Source organism: Elephas maximus, chromosome 3 (genome assembly GCF_024166365.1).
Source record: "Elephas maximus indicus isolate mEleMax1 chromosome 3, mEleMax1 primary haplotype, whole genome shotgun sequence".
NCBI lineage: Eukaryota > Metazoa > Chordata > Mammalia > Proboscidea > Elephantidae > Elephas > Elephas maximus.
In genome coordinates, this window is record NC_064821.1 from 49,152,407 (window position 1) to 49,171,233 (window position 18,827).

General features: G+C 47.7%; 1 protein-coding gene across 5 annotated transcripts in view; it reads left to right on the forward strand.

Annotated features, from left to right (window-relative positions):
• The first annotated feature begins 5,431 nt into the window (after positions 1–5,431).
• The window catches only part of PIK3CD (phosphatidylinositol-4,5-bisphosphate 3-kinase catalytic subunit delta), a 77,882-nt gene continuing 64,486 nt past the window's right edge, over positions 5,432–18,827 (forward strand). For 3 of the 5 annotated variants that reach the window (XM_049877852.1, XM_049877857.1, XM_049877853.1), the window contains exon 1: positions 11,012–11,115. The gene's annotated coding sequence lies outside the window, so the exon portion shown is untranslated. Of the gene's footprint in view, positions 7,168–11,011; positions 11,116–18,827 lie in introns of those variants that run through there. The other 2 variants (XM_049877855.1, XM_049877856.1) reach the window with 2 other exon arrangements.

Genomic DNA, 18,827 nt, shown 5'->3' on the forward strand with positions numbered 1-18,827 from the left:
CAAATTGTGCAACCATTCTCATCCTCCTTTTCTGAGTTGTTCCTCCTCCATTAACACCAACTCACTTCCCCCTAAGGTCCCTATCTAATCTTTCAAGTTGCTGTTGTCAATTTGATCCCAAATAGATAGTTCTTAAAAGAGCATAATGCCCAAGGCAGACTTTTTTTACTGGTGAAGCTAAACTATTGTTTGGTTTTAAGGAGACTTAGGGGGATATTTTTGGCTTAAGGTTTAAAGATGATCTCAGAGCAATAGTTTCAGGGGTTCATTCAGCCTCCATGCCTCCAGAAAATATAGAGTCCATGAAAATTTGAAATTCTCTTCTGCATTTCCCCCTTTTGATCAAGACTCTTCTATGAATCTTTGATAAAAATATTCAGTAATTGTAGCTGGGCACCATCTAGTTCTTCTGGTCTCATGGCAAAGGAGGCAGTTGTTCGTGGAGGCAATTAGCCACACATTCCATTTCCTTCTCCTATTCCTGACTGTTTTTCCTGTTGCTCCAGGCCGGTAGAGACCAATTGTTGTGCCGTGCAAGCTTTTAAGACCCCGCACACTACACAACAGAACAGGAGGTAGAGCAGAAGCACTGAACATGTTATTAGGCCAAAAAACTGGGATGTCCCATGAAATCATGACCCTAAACCTCCAAACCAAGGAACCAAATCACATGAGGTGTTTGGTTGTACATAAGCAGCCACAGCAGCTACTTTTATTTTATTTTATTTTATTGTCATTGTTGTAAATATATCTATCACACAACTTTTGCCAATTCAACTTTTTACAGGTATACAACTTATTGACAGGAATTACAATAATCAGCTGTGTAACCCTGCCCTTAACCAATGAGATTTTTCCATCACCGTAAACCAAAATTCAGTATAAAAGTCAACTACCTCCCCTTTTCCCCCTCCCTCCCACCCCTGGTAACCACTAATAAACATTGGTCTCTATACATTTGCTTTTTCTTTCTTTTTTTTTTTTTTTAAGTAAGTGAGGTCATACAATATTTGTCCTTTTGTGATCGACTGATTTCACTCAGCATAATGTCTTTAAACTCCAACCATATTGTAGTATGTATCAAGACTTCATTTCTTCTGCTGGCTGAGTAGTATACCATTATATGCATTATCACATTTTGTTGGCCCATTCATCTGTTACGGGCATTTAGAGTGTTTCCACTTTTGGGCTATTGTGAATAGTGCAGCAATGAACGGTGGTGTCCAAGTCTGTTTGAGTATCTGGTTTCACATCTTTTGGGTATATAGCTAGAAGTGGAATGGCTGGGTCATATGGTTGTTGGTGTTAGGTGCTGTCAAGTCTGTTTTGACTCATAGAAATGTTATGTACAACAGAACAAAATACTGCCCCATCCTGCACCATCCTCACAATTATTGTTATGTTTGAGCCCATTTTTGCAGTCACTGTGTCAATCCAGCTCACTGAGGATCTTCCTCTTTTTCACTAATCCTCTACCTTACTAAGCATGATGTTCTCCTCCAGGAACTGGTTCCTCCTGATAATATGTCCAAAGTATATGAGGTGAAGTCTTGCCATACCTGCTTCCAAGAAGCATTCTGGCTGTACTTGTTCCAAAACAGGCTTGTTTGTTCTTCTGGCAGTTCATGGTATAGTCAATATTCTTCACCAACACCATAACTGAAAGGCATCAATTCTTCTTCAGTCCTTCTTATTCATTGTTCAGCTTTTACATGTATACGAGGCTTTTGAAAACACCATGGCTTGGGTCAGGCACACCTTAGCCCTCAAAGTGGCATCTTTGGTTTTTAATACTTTGAAGAGGTCTTTTGTAGCAGATTTGCCCAGTGCAGTGTGTCATCTGATTTCTTGACTGCTGCTTCCATGGGTGTTGACTGTGGATCCAAGTAAAATGAAATCCTTGACATCTTCAATCTTTTCTCTGTTTATCATGATGTTGCTTATTTGTGCAGTTATGAAGATTTTTGTTTTCTTTATGTCGAGCTGTAGTCCATACTGAAGGCTGTAGTCTTTGATCTTTGTCAGTAAGTGCTTCAAGTTCTCTTTGCTTTCAGCAAGCAAGGTTGTGTCATCTGCATATCGCAGGTTGTTAACACTGAGTGTTCCTCCAGTACTGATCCCCCGATCTTCTTCATATAGTCCACCTTCTCAGATCATTTGCTCAGCATACAGACTGAATAAGTATGATGAAAGGATACAACCTTGATACATACCTTTCCTGACTTCAAACCACGCAGTATCCCCTTGTTTTGTTTGAAGGACTGCCTCTTTGTTTATGTACAGGTTTCTCATGAGCACAATTAACTGTTCTGGAATTCCCATTCTTCAAAATGTTATCCATAATTTGCTATGATCCACCTAGTCGAAAGCCTTTGCATAGTCAATTAAACACAGGTAAATATCTTTCTGGTATTCTCTGCTTTCAGCCAAGATTCATCTGACATCAGCAATGATATCCTTTGTTCTACATCCTCTTCTGAATCCACCTTGAATTTCTGGCAGTTGCCTGTCAATGTATTGCTCCAACCATTTCTGAATTATCTTCAGCAAAATTTTACTTGCATGCCAAAGTTGTAAAATATGGCCTTGGTGATAGAAACAATGCCGGATATTGCATGATAGAATTTTGCAAGACCAACGACTTATTCATTGCAAATAACTTTTTCAACATCACCCGTTGGAAAACACAGAACTCAAGTCAACTACATCTGTGGCAAGAAATATTGGAAAAGCTCAATGTCATCATTCAGAACAAGGCCAGGGGCCAACTGTGGAACAGACCATCAATTGCTCATATGCAAGTTCAAGTTGAAGCTGAAGAAAATTAAAACAAGTCCATGAGAGCCAAAATACGACCTTGAGCGTATCCCACCCGCATTTAGATACCATCACAAGAACAGATTTGACACATCGCACACTAATGACTGAAGACCGGAAGAGTTATGGGATGACATCAACGATGTTCTACATGGAGAAAGCAAGAGGTCATTAAAAAGACAGGAAAGAAAGAAAAGACCAAAATGGGTGTCAGAAGAGACTCTGAAATTTGGTCATATGGTAGTTCTATTTTTAGTTTTTTGAGGAACCGCCACACTGTTTTCCACAAGGGCTGTACCATTTTGCATTCTCACCAGCAATGGATAAGGCTTCCAATTTCCCCCACGTCCTCGCCAACATTTGTCATTTTCTGTTTTGGTTTGTTTTTAAATCTCAGCCTCCTCAGAAAAAAGAAAGAAAGAAAAAACACCAAGCCTGTTGTCATCAAGTTGATTCAGCTCATGGTGACCCTATAGGCCAGAGTAAAACTAAGCCATAGGCCTCCCAAGGCTGTAACTCTTTACAGAAGCAGACTGTCACATCTTTCTCCCGTGGAGTCTCTGGTGGGTTGAAATCGCTGACCTTTCAGTTAGCAGTCAAGTGCTTAACCAATGTACTACCAGGGCTCCAGGCTTAGCCATCCTAGTGGGAGTGAAATGATATCACATTGTGGTTTTGATTTACCTCTCTCTGACAGCTAATGGGAAACCCTGGTGGCATAGTGGTTAAGTGCTATGGCTGCTAACCAAGAGCTTGGCAATTTGAGTCCACCAGGCACTCCTTGGAAACTCTATTGGGCAGTTCTGCTCTGTCCTATAGGGTCGCTATGAGTCCGAATCGACTCCACGGCAGTGGGTTTGGTTTTGGTTTTGGATGGCTAATGGTGTTGAGCATCTTTTCATGTGTTTGGTGGCCATCTGAATGTCCTCTTTGGTGAAATGTCTATTCAAGGCCTTTTCCTATTTTATGATTGGGTTGTCTTTTTTTTTTGTTAAATTGTTGAAGTTTTGTATATATTTTGGTTATTAGATTCTTATCAGATATATGGTTTCCAAAGATATTCTCCTAGTCTGTGACTTGTCTTTTCACTTTTTGATAAAGTCTTTTAATGAATGGAAGTTTTTAATTTTTATGAAGTCCCATGTATTTATTTTGTCTTTTGCTGTTTGTGCATTTGTTATTGTGTTAGATAATCCATTGTTAAAAGCTAGGGATACTTTGTTTTGTTGCTCACATTGTTCCAGTTTCGGCCAACGGAGCTCTTTCCGTTGGTCCCTGTGTCCCTTTGACATACCCCCAATTATTGTGTTTCATGTTGTTTTGTTTTTTGTGTACTTCCTTACTTTCTAGCACTATACAATGCTCCAGGCTTATCTTTTTTTTTTTTTAAATTCTACTTTAGGTGAAGGTTTACAGAACAAACTAGCTTCTCATTAAACAACTAGTACACGTATTGTTTTGTGACATTGGTTGCCAACTCCACGCCATGTCAACACTCTCCCTTCTCGACCTTGGTTTCCTTATTACGAGTTTTTCCTGTCGCCTCCTGCCTTCTCATCCTTGTCCAGGTTCATCTTACATATTTCCTACCCCAGTCCTAGAACCACCCATTCCTCCAAGGAGCCCTGGTTCTTTTTATTGAGGAGGAAGGTGTTAGAAGCCAGGATCTGGGCTCTAGATGTGCTTGTTGCTACTGGGGTATTCTTGCATCTAGGCCATTTCAGCTGATATAACAAGGAAATAGATATGTAATAGACTTTTTTAACAAGTAAATTGTAGCCCACCACTCCCAGCTCAGTTCAGAACCCTTCCTCTGCTTCTCATCACCCTTTTAGCCATCTCACTCCACCCTCACCTCCCCCAGCCTCCTTGCTGCCATTCCAACATGCTTTGCACTGGCTGTTCTCTCTGCCTAAAATGCTCTTCCCTCAGGTGTCTGCATGGCTCCTCCCTCACCTCATCCAGCTCATTGTTCTGCCCAAATGTCCTGACCTCAGCCGGGCCTTCATTGACTCCATCCCATTCCCTCCCTCTCCCCTCCAAACCTTCCCTGACTCCATCCCCCCTCCCCATCTCTCCCCTCTTAACCTGCTTTATATTTCTTTGCAGCACTGACTACTTTATGATATTGTATCTTATTTTTATTGTTCATAGTTTCTCTTCCTCACTAGAGTATAAGCTCCAGGAGGGGGAGGGTGGGGCTTTGGCTTGTACAGTGCTGCTCCCCCACCGCCCCCCCCACCAGCCTAGCACTGTAACTGACACTCCGGCTGCTATGCAGGTTACATACTTGCTGAAATAAATCAGTGTTGCCAAGCCCTGGGTCACCCACAGTGTATGGAAGGCATGAGGTTAACTTCAGGCTCCTAACCCCAAACCCTGCTGCTCCCCACTTCCCTCACAACCCCCTTCCATGTTCCCCCCATGCCTTGGGCAAGGAGGGCATTAGAGGATTTTTAAAAAGCCAAGTGGTCTTTCCTGAGCATCTGCTTTGCGCCAGGAGCAGGACTATGGCTTCCAGCAGCCCTGGGGCAGGTGGAACTTCTATTACTCTTCTGCTTCAGGTCAGGAAACTGAGGCTACAGTGACTCACCTAGGTCACACAGCTACTAGGTGGTGGGGCTGGAGTTTGAACCCAAGTAGCCTGAGTTTGCAGTCCCTGGTTGCCACAAACAGTTAGTTAACATGCTCAAATGATAACCAAAAGGTTGGAGGTCCGAATCTACCCAGAGGCAGATTGGAAGAAAGACCTGGCAACCTACTTCTGAAAATCAGCCTTTGAAATCCCTGTGGAGCACAGTTCTACTGTGATACACCTGGGGTCGCCATGGGTCAGAGTCGATTTGACAGCAACTGGTAACTGGTAGCCTGAGTTTTGAGTGTGCGTGTTTTACAAAAATGAGGACTGGATTTCAGTTTGGAGCCTCCATTCAGTTGGACCCAGACATAGTTCACCTGGGCTGCCTCGGAGCTGTCCCGCACTGGGTCATTTTGGAATCTTTGGTCCAACTCAGGCACTGGATCAAGTGCTGGAGCACCGTTCCCTCTCCTGAGGAATCCCATAGACCCTACACCTCTGAGTCATTCCATTCCCCAGCAGACAGGGCACAGCCCAGGTGGGTGGGGGCTGCAAGGCCTAGGACCCCCCTTCCTTTGTCCTTGGTACTCCCACCTGGCCCCTTCTCAGCACCCCTCTGAGTCTGAGTTCTTATGAGTCAGACTTTCCAGGGTTCACACCTGGACTTGACCATTTCCAGCCATGTGGCCTTGGCTAATGATCTAACCTGTCCTTTCTGGCCTCTCATTGCCATCACCATTACGTCATCCAGGGCAGTGGCTTTACAGTTGCGTTGACTGAGACCTATAGTGAGAAATGCAATATACACTCACCACACACACCTCTCTGTGAATAGAATCAAAGTTTTAGGAAGGAATGCCAGCCCTGAGTACATGGAATACACTCTGGTATTTTCTATCCTGTTCCATTTTTTAAACTTGACTCACTGAATTCATTCCCAGCGTGCTAACATGCCACAGCCTACTGTTGAAAAACACTGTTCTGTAGCAGAAACATCCGGCCCCACAAAGCACAAAGACACCATTCTAGACTAATATGAACTACCATTTTCTGGGGTAAACTCCGTGTTGGTGTGGAAATGGAGCATCAGGAGACAGTAACACGCATTTTACATGTATTTGCTCATTTAATCCTAACAACGGTTCTCAGAATTGAGAGCTATGATGAGCATTCCCATTTTACAGATGAGGAAAGGAGGCACAGAGAGGTTAAGTCACTTGCCTAAGATCACACAGCTCCATAGTGACAGTGCTGGGCAATTTGGCTCCAGGAAGGGTGCTCTTAACTGCTAAGCCTCTCCAAACTTTTTCTGGCTAAAGCCAAAGGGCAAGGGCTTGAGCTGGGTCATTTCTGCCCTGCCTGGAAAGGAAGGACCACAGCAGAGCAGCTCCCTGACTAGATGTGGCACAGAGGCAGGTTTCTGGAGCCCCTCGTGGAGGGGAGGGGGACTGGAGCACCCCTGCACCGCAGCGCTTCGCTTGGCTCCAGCTGCTCTGACATAACCCTGCTTGTGGGCATGTGTGGGTGTAGCTGGTAAAGCTGCATTAGGTTGAACAAAGATGCTTTCTGCATCCGGGAGAAACTGCAGAGGTTTCGGAGGGGGACGTTCTGGCAGGAGATAGCTGCACAGACAGAAGGAAGTAGAACTGGAGGCCTGTGTGTGCTCCCTGACCAGCCTGCCTACTGCGCTGGGTCCCTTCCAGAAAGGGGGGCCAGAGCATTTCTCAGTCAGGACAAGTTTCCAGAGCAGGAGTTGAGGCCATTGAGCTCGTGTGAGTATTACGCGTTGCCTTTCTTACAGCTCAGGTGCTTGGTGTTTTTCTTTTCCGTTAGTGTCATGAATTCTCCACCTTAAGTGGTTCATTTTATTTACAATTCAAAGGGAACTGGAGGCCTCTTCCTTCAAAACAGACAGTTAAAAATAAAGTGAGAAAGAAAGATCAGAAACCGTATACAGGAAAGCAAAAGGCAATTCTACCAGGAACTTGAGGGACGAGGATGACTTTATTTGAAGGTTAAATTTAGCTTAAGCTTCCTGGCACCCCAAGAAAAAGCGGGAAACTGATAGTGCTATAGTTGTGGTCTCACCAAAAAAGCATATCAGGTTTTCAAGAAAGTGCAACTTCTTTGTACAGGGGGCATAAGAAGAAGCAGGGTGGCATGGTAAAAGGAGCTAGAATCTGGAATCAGACTCTTCCTGACCGTGTGGCCCTGGGAGAATGGCTCATCCTTCCTGAGCCTCAGTTTTCTCATCTCTAAAGTGGGAATGGTAACAATTTCCTTACTGGGCTTTTGTGGGAATCAGGGATAACAACGTAAGATGCATATCATGGCATTTAGTGTCCCTCCATTCCCCCTGGAAGCATCTTGCATGTTAAAAAGCACAGCTGGAATAAACAAAACATGGCCCATACATACAATGGACTATTTCATAGCCATAAAGAGAAACGAAGCCCTGGTGCATGCCACAACATGGATGAACCTTGAACACATCTGAGTGAAGTAAGTCAGTTGCAAAAGGACAAATACTATATGATCTCACTTATACAAAATAAGCAAATAAACAGAAACCAAAGATTCTTAATGGTTACCAGGGGTGGGAGGGAGAGGGCAATGGGGAGTTTTTGTTTGAAAGGTATTGAGTTTACAGGTAGTCCCCAACTTACCTGGTTTTCCATTCCAAGGTTCCATTCTGAGGTAGCTGAATGCCTTATTTTTTTTTAGTTTTCATTATTATTGTCTTTTATTATCAGTGTTTTTATAAATCCCACCTTTATTTGTCTTTAGGGGTTGAAAACATTACATATGCATTTACAGATACATTTTAATACATACATAAAAAACCCACTGTCGTCGAGTTGATTCCGACTCATAGTGACCCTACAGGACAGAGTAGAACCGCTGCAGAGAGTTTCCAAGGAGTGGCTGGTGGGTTTGAACTGCCGACCTTTTGGTTAGCAGCCAGGCTCTTAACCACGGTGCCACCAAGGCTCGAATACATACATACATAAAAAAATACACAGATCATAAAAAATGGTCGTAAGCGCTGTTGTTGTTGTTAGGTGCCGTTGAGTGGGTTCCAACTCATAGCGACACTGTGTACAATAGAACAAACACTGCCTGGCCCTGTGCCATCCTCACAATCATTGCTCTGTTTGAGCCCACTGTTGCAGTCACTGTGTCAATCCATCCCCTTGAGGGTCTTCTACTCTTTCGCTGATCCTCTACTTTACTGAAGATGATGTCCTTCTCTAGGTACTGGTCCCTCCTGGTAACATGTCCAAAGTACATGAGACGAAGTCTTGCTTCTAAGGAGCATTCTGGCTGTACTTCTTTCAAGACAGATTTGTTGATTTTTCTGGCAGTCCATGCTATATTCAATATTCTTTGCCAACACCACAATTCAAATGCATCAATTCTTCTTTGGTCTTCTTTATTCATTGTCCAGCTTTCACAAACATATGAAGTTATGGCTTGGGTCAGGCACACCTTAATCCTCAAAGTGACATCTTTGCTTTTCAACACTTTAAAGAGGTTTTTTGCGTGGATTTGCCCAACACAATGCATTGTTTGATTTCTTTGCTGCTTCCGTGGGGGTTGATTGTGGATCCAAGAAAAATGAAGTCCTTGATAACTTCAGCCTTTTCTCCATTTATCACGATGTTGCTTATTGGTCCAGTTTGTAAGGGTTTTTGTTTTCCTTATGTTAGGGTGTGATCCATACTGAAGGCTGTAGTCTTTGATCTTCACCAGTAAGTGCTTCAAGTCCTCTTCACTTTCAGCAAGCAAGATTGTGTCATCTGCATAACGCAGGTTGTTAATGAGTCTTCCTCCAATCCTGATGCCATGTGGTATAGTCCGGCTTCTCAGATTATTTGCTCAGCGTACAGATTGAATAGGCATGGTGAAAGGATACAACCCTGACACACATCTTTCCTGATTTTAAACCATGCAGTATCCCCTTGTTCTGTTCAAACGACTGCCTCTTGCTCTATGTACAGGTTCTGCATGAGCACAATTAAGTGTTCTGGCTTCCAGACTAAGACAGACGAGGAAGAAGGACCTACTTCTGAAAAAATTGGCCTGCAAAAACCTTATGAATAGCAGCAGAACATTGTCCTAGTTTGAACACATCATAAGTTGGGGACTACCTGTGTATTAATAGTGGTGAAATATTTTGGAAAAGAATAGCAAGAATCATGGTACAACAAGAAAAATATAATTAATGTAATTTGGAAGCTCTTGTAATTGGCGAATATATTTGGTGTCCATATTTTTACCACAATAAAAATACAGTGAAAACTGTGAGAGCCAGAATTCAACGGGACTGCCTTGTTTTTCCAGATATTGCAAATTTCCTGCCTTTGACAGGGTGCAGTCTTACCACTTTTCTATTGCTCTCTGTTCGTGGAAAATATTTGAGTTTTCCTTCTCTGATAGATTTCTGCTTTGCACAGATTCTGGCTTTCACAGGTTTTACCGTATACACTCAAGGAAGAGTTCTTTTGGAAGATGCAAAAGTATTCTTCATCTGTTTAAAACTGTGACCCAGCGGGATCAGGTCTGGGAACAGGTGTGAGGGAAGCATGCTCACCCCACCATCAGACTTTCTCTGTGAGATGTGCATTTCTCTGCTGGCTTCAGGCAGGATCTCTCTGGAGGTGGCTGGAGCGTTCTGCCAAGGCTCAGTCATTCTGAGCCTGGGCTAGGAGTGAGGCTGTGAGTCTCAGGTGCTCTTCTGGGAAAGATGTTAGTATTCATTCCTGGGACAGACCCAACATCAACATTTCTCCCCAAAGGGACCTGTGGTACAGATCACAGGCATTCAGTTGAGAGTCCAGAAGTTGCCACCAGGATTGTAGAAAACTGGGACCATTCGGCACCTGGCTTAGCCTTGCCCAAACCCTCTCCTCTTTCCTGGTTAAAAATGGAACAGCTTCTACACTTCCCCCCTCAGCAACCTCCTGGGCCACGGCTGGGCCCAAGCCCCTCAGAAGCCTCGGTTTTCTCATAGGTCCAGGGGGACGATAATAGCTGCTTTACCTCCCAGGCCAGGTTGCCTAGGGTAGATTGATTAAGCAGTTGTTTGACTAAACAATTGACAGGCTCATCCCCTACCTCATCCGAGAAAGATTTGAAGCCACGATTGTCATCAATTGTCATCTGAGCGGCCAGGCCTTCACCGGCATGCTTGTTACTCACCTAAGTCTGGAGTCCTTCACCTCCCTCACGCCGGGTAACCTCGCTCCCTCCGGTGCCTTGAGCTCCAGTCACTGTCATCCCCGCCCTCTTCCCCGCCCTCCGACATTTCTTGGCCTCTGGGAAAATTCTTTGGTGTGTGAGTGTGAAAGGCTGGGGTTTTATGGGCTCCTAGGACCTGGGTTGGGTTTTTTAGGACCTATACTTGGTTGTTGTTTTCCTTGGTATAAAAAGAAAATTTGTTTTGAAGACGGGCGAGGTGCAGAGCTTCCCGAAAGACACCTGCTAGATACCCTTCCAGCCACAGAGGGGGTGGGGGCGGGCGAGGCGGCAAGAGGAGCGGTTGTTTTTCCTGTTGCTAGTAAAAAGGAAACAAAGTGGGAAGTGGGGTGTGCGGCTGTCAGCAGGCGGGGCACCCCCACCAGCCCCGCCCCCCTCCCTCGAGGCTCACTCGCCCGCGGCACCCTTGCTCCGAGCGGCCGCGGGCCGAGCCGCAACCCCACCAAGCCGCGCCGGGACCGGTAAGCGCTCGCCTTTGGCTGCGTCTGGGGAGGTGGGGAAGGAGGATCTGGGCTGGGAGATTGGGCGGTCTGGCTCGCGGATGTGTCCCCGAGCCCGGAGGCAGGCCGTGCACACAGCCCTGTGCGCCCTTACCCTGTGCTCCCTCCCTACTTCCAACGACCCCGGAGACGGGTGCGCCCCGGGCCGGGCCGCCGGGACTGCGGCTGGGGCTGTGCTCGGGATCCCGGGCCGCTCCCTGTGTACCCTCTGTGCCTCTGGGCGAGAGGCTCACAAGAGACCTGGGGCCTCCCCGGCCGGACTGGGGACCCGCCTGCGGTGCAACTCTTGGCGAGCCCGCCCAGGTCCGGGAAGCGCGGAGCTGTCTGCGCCCAGGACTAGCGCGTCCTCCCGGTGCCCTGGCAGGTGGGACCGTGAGGCCCTGGCGGGGCGCAGGGCGCGGGGTCAGGGCTGCGCCCCCTGCAACGGGGCCGCCCCCTTGCTCCACCCGAGGCCGAGGGGGAACCGGCGCACACAGCTCCCCTGCGCCCGGCCCCGCGCGCCCTCCCGGTGCCCGACTGCAAGGGAGCCGGGGTCGAGGTGTCCCGTGCCATCCTGGCCGGTGCGCGGCCTGCAGCCCCTGTCTCCTCCTTGGTTCCCGCCTGGGCGGCCTTTGGGGGCCGCGCTGTCACCGCGTGTTCTCTGCAGCGGCGCAGGCGACACCAGCCCCCGGATCTGCAACTGAGCCCGGGTTACCGCGGCAAAACCGCCTCCAGCTTTGCATTTCCGGACTCTTTTTTTTAAATACACTTACCCGTAATTCAGCCTGAATGAAGCTTTCTTTCTTTCGTTTTTTTAAAACGAGTTTCCTGTTTTTATTTAGGCTTCCTCCTCCCCGCCGCCGCCTTTGAAATCGCGGAGAGGGGTACAGGGATAACCTTTCGTGGGGGCCAGGGTGGGAGCACCGCTCTCTGCCCTGACCGGGAGATGGAGGTCCAGAGAGCCAGGAAAGAACTGTTGCGAGGCCACGGAAGGCGCGTCCCTGGCCGGGGGGGGGGGGGGGGGGGAGGAGGACTGGAGTCGCCCTGGGGGAGCACTGACGTCCTATGTGCAGGGTCTTTGGGCAGCAGCCTTGGGTGCCCAGTTTGCGGATGGAGCGCTCGGGCCCTCAGTCGACTGAACGGCATGCACCTCGTTCACCGGCTCCTTGGAAGGAGGGACCTACGGGTCTTGGATTCCTCCAGACTCTATAAAGCGGAGTTCCTCCACTTGGAGTGCTGCTGGGCTGCACCCTCTGACGTGTTGTGTCGCGCACAGTCGCTTGTGGATGTGTGGGTGGAGGGGTCCTTCCTGCTTCAGGATTCTTCAAGGGAAAAGTCGCTGCTCCCAAGGGACTTTGTAACCCAGGCTAATTCTGCAGCTGACATCCAGCTCCTGGACATCTAATGGGCTCTTGGTGTTCTTATCGATTAAATGGGGCCGTAGGGACTTTCCTCCCAAATAATGGATCGATTTTACATACCTGTTTTCAGTTACACAATGGAAGGAGCTAACTGATTTGTCGCTATTTTATAGTTGAGGAAACTAAGGCTTAGAGAAGTTGTCACTAGCCAGACGTATGCAATGTCTAAGTAGCCGATCTAGGATTTGAACCCCAGCTCTTTCAGACTGCAAAGTGGTAAATCTCCAGGGGTTGTAGCTTGTAGAGGACGTTTCCTAATAAGTCTCTTGGATGGGGGCTGGGAGAGTGGGGGTCTCCTGTCAGAGCACGGAAACCCTGGTGCCCTAGTGGTTAAGAGATAGGGCTGCTAACCAAAAGGTCAACAGTTCGAATCCACCAGGGGCTCCTTGGAAACCACATGGGGCAGTTCTACTCTGTCCTATAGGGTCGGTATGAGTCAGAGTCGCTCGACGGCAGTGGGTTTGGCTTTTTGGTTTTTTGTCAGAGCGCAGCCTCTAACATACTCCCCTTTGATTCTCCCAGGTAAAAACCCGGATACTGCAATTGATGGTCCGGGGTTCTGTGCAGGGTTTGATTGACAGCTAGTATTCTGAGCAGTGTGTCGAGTTTGATTGTGGTGATGAGTGAGATTGAAGATTCTCCTGACTTATGGGGCTGTAACAAAACAGGAGATACAAACTGAGCTTCCTCTTCTGATCTCTCCGGCCCCTTAATATTCCTGCCCCTGCTTTTGATTTCTTGATATCAGGATTCCACCACTGAGGCCCCCAAGAGGACTGCTCAGCCACATCCTAGGGTTGATTCCCTTTTGGTGCTTTCATGAGCATCTCCTGGAAGGGACAGAAGACACCCTAGTGGGGGTGGGGCAGTGCTTTTAAAACCCAGTTGGCTGGCCTCCCTCCAGAGACAACCAGTTCACCTCCTTCTGCGCCCCACTCCTCCCATCACCTCTGCCCATGTCTAGAGAGTGCGGGCCATGCTGAGAATGTAGATATTTTCCGAATGAGGGCAGGTGTCCCAGAGGCACTCCTGGCCTTATTGATTTCCCCTTGAGCAGGACAAGTTGTGTTTCTGCAACCTCCGTCCCATGCCCAGGAAGGGCTCCCAGTGCACCGCCTTATGCTGTGGACTCCAGGCCTCTCTCTTGCTTTCCTACAGGTAGCAAGTATTCATTGAGTCCTGCTTGGAGGCCGGGGGCTGGGCTGAGAACAAGGCAGGCAGACAGGGAGGGTGCCCGCAACAGACAGCGCGCACAGGACACAGGCAAATCACAAATTGTCAGCCTCCGGGGACCTGGCGCTGTGATGTGGAGGGAGTTCATGGCAGTGGGGGGTAGGGGGTGAGCTTGGGGTTGGGAGGGGCCGGTTCCTGCTTCACCTTGTTTTTCTTCAATTGCAGAGTTAGAGGGAGAAGTGAATGTGCAACTTATGAAGCAATTCCCCTTCGGCTGGGTTGTTTTTCAAAACTCTTTTTGTTTAGACAGCAGTTCCCTCCCTGGAGGCCAGCTGCCTCTGTGGGTCTGGTGGTGAGGTTTGGGGCCCCACCATATGTTTTCTTAGTGTGGGACCTTAGAAAAGCTCTTTCAGCCAGAAGGGATGCTTCGGCCACTCCCCAGGCGACAAACATGTTTCCCAGCAAAGCTGTTGGAGGGAAAGATCCAGAAGGGAAATGCTGGAGGAGGGTGGCTGGGCAGTGCCTGGTCGGATGGGTCCCACGGAGGGTGGCGACTGTCCACTGACCATAAGATGGCTGGAATCTGGCTTGTTTGGGAGTGGAGGGAGACACTGTCATCATTGTGCTAATGACAGTTGTTATGGATTGAATTATGTCCCCCAAAATATGTGTTGTAAATCCTAACCTCTATGCCTGTGGTTTGGAGCTCTGGTGGCACAGTGGTTAAGAGCTTGGCTGCTGACCAAAAGGTTTGGCAGTTTGAATCCACCAGCCTACCTTGGAAACCCTGTGGGGCAGTTCTACTCTGTCTTATAGGGTCACTATGAGTTGGAATTGACTCAACCATAACGAGTTTATGCCTATGGTTATAATCCCATTTGGAAATGGGTTGTCTTTGTTATGTTTATATCTCCTTTGAGATATAAAAGAGATTTTAAGCAAGAAGCAGAGGAGACATGGAGTAAGATAGATGCCAAGACACATGGAGATCTTCAAGGAACCAGGAAGCAGAAGCTGAAGAGACAAGGACCTTCCTCCAGAGCGGGCAGAGAGAGGAGGCCTTCCTCTAGAGCTGGTGCTCTGTATTTGTACTTCTAGACTGTGAGAAAAATTCCTGTTTGTTAAAGCCAGCCACTTGTGCAGCACTAGATAGCTAAGACAACAGTGTTTCTTAAGTGGCAAAGGTTGCAAAACTCTCCTTGCAGTTAACACTAAAGCGGAATTTTATTTCATTTGGTTAACGGAAATCCCCCGTAATCATATCAGAAATACTGGCAGTTTCAAGGTGGAAAAAAATCCCCCAAGAGCCTCCCTCCTCATTCTCTCTTTCTTTGTAGCCAAACATTTTAACTTTCTGGGGGTTACACTCAAGTGAGACCTGCCTTCTCTTCCCTGGGCCAGCAGAGTACCTGGTGCCCAGGGTTGGCTTCCAGTGAAAGTTCTCCTTTCACCTGCACTGCTGGAGGAGCAGGTGAGCCCCTTCCCTGCCCAGGCCTGACAACTTCCAGCCTAGGACAGGGCTCAGGGCTGTACCTGCCAGGGTACTTTCCCGGGCTGCCTCCTTTGTGAGCAGAGAACGGATGGGAGTGATGGATGTGGAGTTTCTAAAGCGGTATTTTGGTTAGCTTCTGCTTCACTCACATTGAGGGGGTTGCTCCCACTTGAGGAAGGCGCTGGCAGAGTGGCAGCTGGGGTGGGGGTGCATAGAAGGAGGTTTGGAAGAAAGGAATCAAGCTGAGCTGCCCGAATTGGAATTTTGCGTCTTGGCAGGGTGGTGTATTCATTTCCTAGGGCTCTTGTGACAAAGTGTCACAAACTAGGTGAGTTAAAACAACAGAATCCTGTTCTCTCTTGGTTCTGGAGGGCAGAAGTCCAAAATCAAGGTGTTGGTAGGGCCATGCTCCCACTGAAGGCTCTATGGATGGGTCCTTCCTTGTCTCTTCCTGCTTCTGGTGGTTCCAGCATTCCTGGACTCATGGCTGCACCTTCACCTGGCTGCCTCCTCTGTGTCTTCTGTCTCTTATAAAGGCACTTGTCATTGGATTTAGGGCCCACTCAGATAATCCAGAATGATCTCGTCTGGAGATCTTTAACTTAATGGCTCTACAAAGACCCTGTTTCTAGAGGTCCAGTCCACAGGTTCTGGGGGTTAGGACTTGGACATATATTTGAGGGGGGAGCACCATTCAACCCATAGCAAATGGGCAGGAATGCTCTTCTTTACCTATTTTCTAGGGAAGGTGCTAAGCTCCGATGTCTTTGCAGAGAGCCAAACTTTCCCTTCGTCCGGGCCTGTTCTGCCACTTTCCCCTGGGGACCTGAACAAGGATTTCAGAGTCCCCGGGGGGTCTCTGCTGTCCCACTATCCCTAGTGCAGCACTATATTGGAATGACTGTTCCACTCTCTACACCCAGTTGCTGCTTAATGCAGTTTGGGAAACCAAGGCAGCCCCTTGAGAGGGTACTTAGCCTGCTGCTTCCCCTACTTTGTGGGCCATCAGCCACATTTAGCGTCAGCTGCAATCATTGCAGCCTCCCCCCACACCCTCCCTCTGGGATCCCGAGCCGAAGGAGGCGCCTGCAGGGTAAGTTCTTCTTCCTCTCAGAGAACTACCCAGGCCTCTCTTCCTCTTCCCTTTCCCTTCCTGACCCTGCCCGGGCCCCTCCCCAGCCTCTGTCTGAGACCTCACAGCCCCTTATGTTTCCTCTGAGCCCCCAAGAGAGGTGGAGTCAGGACCTCGCTTGCTGCTGGGGCCGCACCACCTGGAGGCCATAACTGTCTCACTGAACCTGGAGGCTTTCCTGGGATGGGGCTGGTGGTGGTGAGAGGGGTTTGGGGAAGTCTCCAGTCATGGAAGCCCCTAGGAGTCTATCACTGAGACCTGAACTGAGAAGGTGCTGGCAGGGGGCGGGGGGGGGTTGCCCCAGCCGTTCCCCTCCTGCCTAGTCTTGGTGGTGGGGCATTGCTTTGCTTTGGCTGTGAAATCTGGGAGGAACACTTTCTTATCAATAGGGAAGCAAGATCATGGTCCTGTGAATTGAAAAGTCCTTTGTGCAGGGCAGGGTGGGGCTGGGCAGGGCAGGGCTGGGCAGGGCGAGGCGGGGTGTGGGTGATGATGGGGGGATTGCCACATGGAGGAAAATCACCATCTTTGGAGCCAGCCCGGACTTGGCTTTAATCTTAACTGCTCTTTATCTGCTGGGTGACCTTGGGCACATTCTTTAGCCCTTCTGGGCCAGAGTCCCCTCCTGTGGCATTGGAATAACAATCCCTACCCCATTAGTCTTAGGAGTTCGTATATGACCAAGTATAAGGGGCCAGGCACACAGCAGGACACACAGTGCCTGTAAAGGAGCTGGTATACAGTAGGTGCCCCATAAGTGGTTTGTTATCATCCCACTGTACCAACACAGCTGCTGCCCATTTGGGTACCCTCTCAATTTTTTACAGGCATTTTTAATTTAGTTGTAACTAGTAGGCATGCATGATCGCGGTTTGCTTTTTCACTTAACATTGATTCACTAGCATTTTTCCATGTTGCTTCATAACCTAGTCATCCTTTTCAGTGGCAGTATAAAACCAAACCAAACCAAAACCCATTGCCATCAAGTTCTGACTCATGGTGATCCCATGTGTTGCAGGTTAGAACGGTTTCATAGGGTTTTCTTGGCTGTAATCTTTAGGAAAGCAAATTGCCAGGTCTTTTTTGCCACGGCACCCTGGGTAGGCTCAAACCTCCAACCTTTAGGTTAGTAGCCAAATGCAAACTGTTTGCATCACCCAGAGACCATAGTGGCAGCAGTACAACAACAACAACAAAAACACTGCTGTCATGTCGATTCCAACTCATAGTGACCCTATAGGACAGAGTAGAACTGCCACCATAGGGTTTCCAAGGAGTGGCTGGAGGATTTGAACTGCTGACCTTTTGGTCAGCAACCCAGCGCTTAATGATTGCGCCACCGGAGCTCCATGGCAGTAGTATAAATTTTTTTTTTTTTTATAAGTTCCCTAAAATAGGAGTACCATCATTTTCTCAAGCTTCCTCCATTGTGGGCCATTTATGTTGCTTCCAAGCGCAAACACACACACACATACCCCTCTCAAAACCCTGTGATTGACATTTGGGGCATATGGCTTTTCTGTATTCAGGAATTATTACATCAAAGCCGTTGAACATTTTTATGGCTCTTGAAACTAACTGGTTTTCTAGACCAGTTTACCATCTGCTGCCATTTGGAAACCTAGTGATACATAATGGTTTCAATGACACCCTTGTCAGCACTAAGTCATATTGAAAGAAACATTTTACTAATAGGCCCAAAAGTTAATGTCTTTTTTTTTTTTTAATTAATTATTTATTTTTATTGTGCTTTAAGTGAAAGTTTACAGTTCAAGTTATTTTCTCATGCAAAAATTTATACACGCATTATAATGTGACCCTAGTTGTTCTCCCTGTAATGTGACAGCACACTCCCCCTCTCCACCCCAGATTTTCCGTGTCCATTCAGCCAACTCCTGTCCCTTTTTGCTTTCTCATCTTGTCTCCGGACAAGAACTGCCTATGTAATCTCATGTGTCTACTTGAGCTAAGAAGCGGTCTCTTCACGACCATCGTTTTATGTCTTATAGCCCAGTCTAATATTTGTCTGAAGAGTTGGTTTCCGGAATGGTTTCAGTTCTGGGCTAACAGAGAGTCCAAGGGGCCATGTCTTCCAGGGTTCCTCCAGTCTCAGTTAGACCGTTAAGTCTGGTCTTCTTACTAGAATTTGAGTTCTGCACCCCACTTTTCTCCTGCTCCTTCGGGGACTCTCTGTTGTGTTCTCTGTCAGGGCAGTAATTGGCGGTAGCTGGGTACCATCTAGTTCTTCCAGTCTCAGGCTGATGGAGTCTCTGGTTTATGTGGCCCTTTCTGTCTCCTGGGCTCCTATTTTCCTTGTGTCTTTGGTGTTCTTCATTCTACTTTGCTCCAGATGGGTTGGGACCAGTTGATGCATCTTAGATGGTCGCTTGCTGGCTTTTAAGACCCCAGACACCATTCACAAAGTGGGATGCAGAACGTTTTCTTAATGAACTTTGTTATGCCAATTGACCTAGAG